Raw genomic sequence first — 8,333 nt, 5'->3', positions numbered from 1 at the left:
CTGATACTGATACTGATACTGATACTGATACTACTAGCTTGTACCAATCCAAAGTCTAAGAATTTCATCAGGTAGCATCTGAGGCCTACAGAAAAACTTCCTCATCTTGCTGTATCTGCCTCTCTACGTAAACTCTAATGTAGTTTAAACTTGCCTTGATTTATGACTTTTGTCATTCGAGAAAACTATAAAACTCATGAGAACTGCTTCCATACTGGGACATGGACATCTGGCATAACCTAAATCTATGTTCGCAGACCATGGTCTCTCAAATATGGCTCCAGTATAGTGTTATGTTTGCTGTAAGGTAAGAGCTGTGTGCTTTTGGTATCGACGATGTAACAGGCAAAGAAATGATTGCTAACACCATTTTTATCTAGAGTGGTTTTCACAATGCTCACACTGTCCTTCGTGTCCTCAGCATCTGTCAGATTAACAAAAGTAGTTACAACTACTGCTGCAGACTCAGGACCCAGGCAGGGCCATGGACCTCAGAAAACTCACTGACTCTCTTCTCCTAGGCCGTTCATTCAGCTCATGAGCAAAAGAACTGATGTTTGTTCATGAGCCACTTTGACTCTCCCCTTACCATTCTCTCTCTGTCTCTGTCTCTCTCTCTCCATCTCTGTCTCTCTCTCTTTCATTTTTTTTTTTTTTTCTAAATAAAAAGTGCTGTTGGGTATTGTAGACCTACCTCTCTTGATTCTCTGGACAAGTCACTTCTACACACACATGATTTTATGTGACTACATAAAAGTTCTAAAAAACATTCCGGGCATGGTGGCACATGCTTTTAATCCCAGCACTCTGGAGGCAGAGGCAGGCGGATTTCTGAGTTCAAGGCCAGCCTGCTCTACAGAGTGAGTTCCAGGACAGCCAGAGCTATACAAAGAAACCCTGTCTTAAAAACAAAAAAACAAAAAAACAAAAAAACAAAAAAACAAAAAAACCAAAAAAAAACAAAAAAACAACCAAAACATTCCTTTATAGTATGTGTTTCTTGGATCTGTCTCCACAGGCTGCCATTGTCTCCACCAATTCTTATGGTGATCTGGCACAAAATCTTCAGCTTGCAGTCTCCTCTCTTCCTCTCTTCTCCTCCCTCTCCTTTTCCATTGTCTCTCTTTGCTCCTCTCTTTTCCCTCCCCCTTGGACCCTCCTTTCCCTCTCTTTCTCCTCCCTTTCTCCACCCCCCTTATCTTCTTCCCCTTCTCTCCCTCCCCCTCCCCCTTTTCCCTTCCCCTTTTCTCTCCCTCCATTTTTCCATCTTCCTCACTCCTCCTCCCCCCATTGCCTTTGCAGACATAGGTTTTTACATTGTATGCACATTTTTAATTTTGTTAACAGGAGAACATTTGAAGTTGGAGGAGGGATGTATAGCAATCATCAGCTGGTATTCAAGGATGGAGCAGACCTGTGGCTACCCAATGAAAGTAAGTAACTTACCAAAGTAGTGCCAGAGGTAGGCCTTTCTGTGTTTCCTCTGGGCAAGCTTCTCTTACCTCTTGCCAGACTGCTCAGTATTCTGTGTCACTCCAGGACTTGAATTATTAATCATTAATGATAGGCTGAAGCATCCACTGCTTTCAGCTGTGACCTTCACAGCCTCCCTCCTTGTCCAGTGTCTCCCCAGTCCCCCAGAAGGATATACTGGGTCTGACACCTGAAGGCAGTTGTTGGTCAAGTTGCCTTGCAGTGTTTCAAAAGACTTTCTTTTTTTCTGGTTTGAAATGGGATAAGTTACAAATTAAATACATTTTGTACTTTCCCCCCTCTTTTTTTTTTTTTTGTCTCCTCTTTAACTTTCTTCTGCTTCTTTGAACTATGTGGGCCATAATCTTATTGAGTAACATTGTTAACCAAATCAAACAGACAAAACCCACAAGCTTCTCTCATAAATTCAGTATTTATTCCCCATGATTTTTTCCTGTTTTAATTACTTCTATGTTTGTTGATAAACTACATAAAAACAATGCTCATACTTACATCTCAATTTGCATACATGTAACCATGTACAATGGGAAGTTTTCTAAGTCACTTAAGTAACCGCTTAAAACTTTTATACATGCACATGATGCATTGTGATCAGCCCTCACTCACTTTTGCCACCTAATTCCTCCCATTCCCCACTGTCACTTTTCCCTCTCAAGTTCATGCTTCTTCTTCCTCCTCCTCCTCCTCTTCCTCCTTCTTCTTCTTTTTCTTCTTCTTCTTCCTGAGTCAGTGTTGTCTGTGTNTTCATGGGTGGTGAATTATCTAGTGGAATATGGAGAGCATCTCAGAATCTGAATCCCTGAAGAAAACTGATGCTCTTACTGGCTAGCAGCCATACATTGCCAATAGCTCCTTGACNGTGGGNGAGACTTCATGAGCTCCCACTCTGTGGTGAGATTTTGGCTGGCTGGATCTTGCTCAGGTCTTGTGTTCGCGGCCACAGCTGCTGTGAGCTCATGTGTACAACAGCNCTGTCTTGTCTGGCAAATAAGGTTTGGCAGTAGGTGTCCACTACCTCTGGTGCTTAAGATGCCCCTTCTACAATGCTTCCTGAGCCTTATGATCAAAAATGTGACACAGATGCCCTTTTAAAGCTGATCAACCACAGCCTCTTATTCCCTAGATTTTGACCAGCTGTGGGTCTTTGTATTAATCACCTTATATTATAAAAAGAAGCTTCCTTGATGATGGCTGAGAAATGCACCAAACTGCTAATTTTGTAGTTTAATTTTTCTTTATGGTTGAATAATCTTCTATGCATCATTACACATTTATCAGGTGATGGGACATTTTAAGCCTTTTCATTTCCTTGCAGTTGTGAACAGAGAAGCAATAAACATGAATGAGTAAATAAATCTACAGTAGAATATAGAGTCTGTTGNGAATATTCTCAGGAAGTGTTCTGGCTTGATCAAAGCTAGTCCTATGACTAGCTTTTTGAGGTACCTCCACATTGATTTCCAACAAAGGGGATGTGCTCNGAACACCCATACCAGCACACCAGAGGCCAAGCTTGCTCATTTCTTTAGAAGATCCTGCCAATAGCTTGGAAGTTGACAACANATTCACTGCCTTCCAAGCTGGTGAAGAGGGAGTTTGTCCTTGTCTCAAAGGTGAGGTGATACTTCAAACCCACTGTTTCCTCTAGGCAACAAACGCCTACCTCTCCAGAGGCTTGTGACTCAGCCTGAGCACTGATGTCAAACTCATTCACAGAAAGGAATCTGGGTTCTGTGTGCACCGAGCTCTTCTGGTAGCTTATCTTCACTGTGGCTTTAAGTCCTGTCCTGCTTTATGCTCTCAATGCATCTCCTTTCATTTCNTGTTTGACTATAAGTACTATAAGAGGATAAACCACTTCTCTACAACAGGAAGCCCTGACTGAAGACTCAGAGCTGTTGAATCTGTCATTGAAGTTANTAATTTAAGAAGTCTGGGTCTTGGGGAATGAGGGTTTTTGTCTTAGTCAGGGTTTCTATTCCTGTACAAACATCATGACCAAGAAGCAAGTTGGGGAGGAAAGGGTTTATTCGGCTTACATTTCCATACTGCTGTTGATCACCAAAGGATGCAGGACTGGAACTCAAGCAGATCAGAAAGCAGGAGCTGATGCAGAAGCCATGGAGGGATGTTCTTTACTGGCTTGCTTCCCCTGGCTTGCTCAGCCTGCTTTCTTATAGAATCCAAGACTACCAGCCCAGAGATGGTCCCACCCACAAGGGGCCTCTCCCCCTTTATCACTAATTGAGAAAATGCCCCACAGCTGGATCTCATGGAGGCATTTTCCCAACTAAAGCTCCTTTCTCTGTGATAACTCCAGCTGTGTCAAGGTGACACAAAGCTAGCCAGTACAGTTCTCTTAAGCATATGTAGTATATGATCTTCATAGTATACAGTCTTTCACTGTCTGTAAAAGAAAGAAGTGTGGACAAAGTTCATATACACTTCTGAAATTTAAAGATAGAAAGGTCTAAGTTCATTATGGAGTCTTAGGAGTTTTACCTCCTGTGTCAATTATTTTTCTCTGAGTCATTTTAAAAGAACTCTGTACTCTGGGATAAATAATCAACAACTTTAGAATTCACCTATTTCTAATTCTAAATTAACCAAGTTGGAATATGTGGCTTAGTTTGATAATTTAATTTTTAACTTTACTTTAAAATGTTCATGTTTTTTAACCATGTTTAATTAGAGCTTAACAATCTACTTGGTTTGACTTCATAAACAAAAAGACCCAACGTGCTTCTACACTGAAAAAAAAAAATCCAACTTTGCCTCACCTGTACAATTAGTTTTTAAACATTTGAGTATGAATTGAAATATTTCTTTGACTTAGATCTTTTTACTCACCTTTTAGAGATTACACCTTTTCCTCTCCGATAAGCTTGAAACTACTTTGTGTTGACGTGAAAATCTTCAGATGAGTAGAGTGNACACATCCTCACTTTGATTTGGATATCCAAGGAATGCTTTCCTTAATTANCTATAGGGCAGCTCCACATCTGACCAATATCTCAGAGGAATTCAGNGCCCAGTTGAGGCAATCCCAGAAGCCTGTTATCTCTAGGCTGGAGGCCAAGTCCTGACAGAGGAGGGACAATTTCTGTGTACTCTCTGCCTAACCCTCACAAAGTCCAGCAGGGGTCAGATGACTCGGGGACAGCCNTATACAACCACATGGAGTATGCTGAAGCTTGACACAGAGGCTTGGCTCAGTGGCAGTGGGCATTCCCTGGAACCTCAGAATCTAAGCCGTGAACCCAAATGCTGTGTCATCTCTACTCAGCATCTAAGTCCTCATTAGAATTTCTGGCAAATGTTTTTGCCTCCATCCATGGTCAGGTTAAACTCTTATTTTGCCTCTTGTTCTCCACGACAAATTGGGTCATGGACATGAGTCATGGACCATAATATCCGGTCATGTACTGGTGCTACGCTGCTCCTAGTGGGAGGTCATCTCTGTTATTTTGTTTCCTATTAACTGAGCAAAATGATGTTTGTATTTTCTGTTACATTCCCATGTTCAATTTTGTGCTGGACTGCCTCACTGAGAATATCCCTCACCTCTTTTCTTAAACGTGCTGCCTTCTGGTGCACTTTACAGTTTGAATGCAAAGTATGCCAGTAACCAAGAAGCATTCTCCCAAAGCTGTAAAAACCATACAGTACCAGAGATAATGGACAAGGTGGGGGGAACCAATTGTGATAAAGGCACGCTTTTGAGAGGATACAGACTAAACCAGGGCTGCACTTATAGGTGGAGGGGCCAAGGGTTTCCAGATAGGTAGTAAACACGAGTGTCTGCTTTTTGTTTCACTTTAACTTTTTATTGATTCTTTATGAGTTTCACATCATACACCCCACTCCCCCTCATCCCTCCATCCCTCCATATTTACCCTCCACTCTTGCAATCTCCCCATAATGGTAAGGCCTTTCTCTGGTTCAGATACTGATGCTGATAAACAGGTGATCATTAGCTCTAAAACCGTGTAAAAAGCAACAGTCACAGTTTCCTCCTCTCTGATGACCTCAGCCTGGGACCACACTACCAAGATTAGCTAACTACCTCCTCCCTCAGCTGTATATAATAAATGTGCTGAGTTTCAGCGATGCTGGTGCATCTCCATCAGAGACCACAGCTTTTCTCTCTGCATGTGTGTCTGTGATTTATTTCTCACTGTCCCATTCAGGTCAATCCCAGAGTCACACAGGCCATTGGAAGAGAAAAGAGATGTAGGGTGTGGAAGGGCACAGAAGGACAAACAATAGAGACAAACCTGGTCCTGGGACCACAGCGACGAGAACTAAATCTCTTTCTTTCCAACACAGTACCAAGCATTTATTTTTGCTGCCTGCTTCTTCTTCTCTTCATCTGCAAGAGAATATAAGCAGATCTGCTGCCACTTCTGAACTCTTTCACAAAGGGGAAGAAGCTCAAGTACTGAGGCTGAGAAAGCCCCGGACTGTGGACTCAGCTCAGAATATTCTTTGCCTTTGAATCTATTTCTGGGATGTGATAGCATCAAGTACTCTGATTGGCTACTATCCTCATCACAACACACATACAACTATAAAGGATCTCTCTCATAGATGCAGTGCCTCATAAAAATCATTATAAATGAATAAACGGGCCAGGGATGGTGCCCCATGCATTTAATCTAGCAGTTGGGAGGCAGAAGCAGACAGGTGGATCTCTGTGGTTTTTGTAGCCAGCGTACACTAGCACGTTGGCATCCTCAGGAGTTGCTGTTGCACAGTGGCTGTGATTCAGGCAGGCCACAGAGTAGACTTCAGGGGATCAGATCCAGATCTTGGTTCCACTGTTCCTATAGCGCCCTCTAATGTTGAAGGAGAAGCTTGCAATCAGTTTTTTTGTCTTTTTGTTTGTTTTTAAGATCTGTCTGTTTATCTATCTATCTATCTATCTATCTATCTATCTATCTATCTATCTATCTATCTATCTATCTATCTATCTAATGTTTATGAGTATACTGGCACTGTAGCTGTCTTGATATACACCAGAAGAGGACATTGGATTCTGTTCCATGTGGTTGCTGGGAGTTGAACTCAGGACCTTTGTAAGAGCAGTCAGTGCTGGCACTACATGCATGTGACACCTACCTGGTTTGTGCAGTGCTGGGGTTCAAAGCTGGAGGGACTGGAGCATTCGAGACAAGCACTCTACCAGCTGAGCTACATCCCCAGACCACCTGTGTCTTGATGAGTCCACCATTCATAGTCTCATAGACTTGACTTTCTTTTGTGGCTTAATTTCTCCCAAAGACCAGGTTCCTAATATTATCATTTGGGGGATTAGGATTGCAATCCTGATGTTTTGGGGATTTGAGCCATAGCATGAATATTTGGGGTTAGGGTTATTACAAGGATTTTTTTTTTCTGGGTCAGGACTGTACCATGGATGTTTTAGGGATTTTTTGACTGCAGCATGGATATTTGGGCAGTTTAGGACTATGGCATAGATGTTTTGAGTGTAGGATTGTACTATGTATTGGGGGATTAGAACTGTAGCACAGGTGTTTGGGGTCTCAGATTGCAGGATGGACTTTAAGAACACAAACGTTCAGCTAATAGTACATTTCACTGCTTTTGGGGGGAACAAATCAAATCAAGACCAGTTTAATGTTACATCGCTGTTTTGTCACTGTCATAGGCAGGGCTCAGATTTCCTGTGATAAACGACACAAGCTATAAGTTCATGAGTCACTGAGAGGTGGAGTCTAGAACAGAGTGGAGCAAGAGAATCAAATCAGCTCCTTAACCAGGGTGGTTTGTACATACTTCCCGGAAGGAGTCTTCCAATGTACAGATCCACTTTAATTGCATGTAAAACTGGTGGTAAATGAGCTTGCAAAGTTCCTCTTCAGCCTGCTCTTTCTGTTCCAGGGAGGACCACAGGGCATCCTGCTATGGGACATCACAAAGTACATGCAATTTGTTCATGTGCGGACCTGGGCAGTTGCTTGGGTATTGGGACAGATCAAATCTGCTATATAAACCATATGGGTATTTTGTTGTTGTTGTTGTTGTTGTTGTTGTTTTCCTAAGTTAAGTCCCATCAAAATGCATTATATAATAGTCAAGCTATTTTAAAAAAAACTCACAATGATTATCACAGATTTTATTTTACCACATATAATAGCTTTATTTCATTTATTTTGCTCCCACATTACCAACTTATATTTTTATTTGTGCTCAGTTGTTACCACATAAGCATTTAGGAACTGCTAAGATACACGCAATTCTGTTCTCTTTAAACGTGTATGTGGATTACCTTTGTGACTCTCACCTTCAGCACCAAAGAACCCAGAACCATGGAATAATATCCCCAAAGCGCTCAGACAAAACGCTTTGCAATCTAGCATTTTATGCACAATTAGGCGAATTCAAGGATGAGGGTGAAAGAAACACATGAACACACCTTTAAAGAGAGACTAAGAAAATCTAAAATAAAATAAAATAAAACAAAATAAAAACTTTTAGAAGAGAAAATTAAATTTTGAAGTCTCCTTTTCAATTAGTGGCATCCTGGGGCACATTAAAAAAAAATCTAAAAACCCCAAAACAGACCCATACATGTTTTCCTGCTTAGAGACTGTATGTTAGGTCTGGATATGCATCAAATGACTAAGCAGAGAGCCCAAAGATGTCACAGAGGAACACAGGAGCTAGACGGTCTCCATGGCTTACAAAATCTATCATTTACCTACTTCATACTGCATGATCTTTGGAATTGGCTATAGCCTGATCTGTGTTCCCTCATTCAGGACCCTCATTGACAGAAGATGCTCTATTGGAGCTTAAGAGGTAACCTTACGGGG

At 41.6% G+C, this 8,333-nt stretch overlaps 1 protein-coding gene across 6 annotated transcripts in view; it reads right to left on the bottom strand.

Annotated features, from left to right (window-relative positions):
• The window catches only part of Slc17a3 (solute carrier family 17 member 3), a 26,833-nt gene extending 22,282 nt beyond the window's left edge, over window positions 1–4,551 (bottom strand). For 3 of the 6 annotated variants that reach the window (XM_021215752.2, XM_029547590.1, XM_021215753.2), the window contains exon 1: window positions 1,447–1,716. The gene's annotated coding sequence lies outside the window, so the exon portion shown is untranslated. Of the gene's footprint in view, window positions 1–1,446; window positions 1,717–4,344 lie in introns of those variants that run through there. The other 3 variants (XM_029547592.1, XM_029547593.1, XM_029547591.1) reach the window with 2 other exon arrangements.
• Between the last annotated feature and the right edge of the window lie 3,782 nt (window positions 4,552–8,333).

This window comes from Mus pahari, chromosome 16 (assembly GCF_900095145.1).
Source record: "Mus pahari chromosome 16, PAHARI_EIJ_v1.1, whole genome shotgun sequence".
In the NCBI taxonomy this organism is placed as follows: Eukaryota; Metazoa; Chordata; class Mammalia; order Rodentia; family Muridae; genus Mus; species Mus pahari.
The sequence above is the reverse complement of the archived record's forward strand: the minus strand, read 5'-3'. Positions and strand labels throughout refer to the sequence as shown.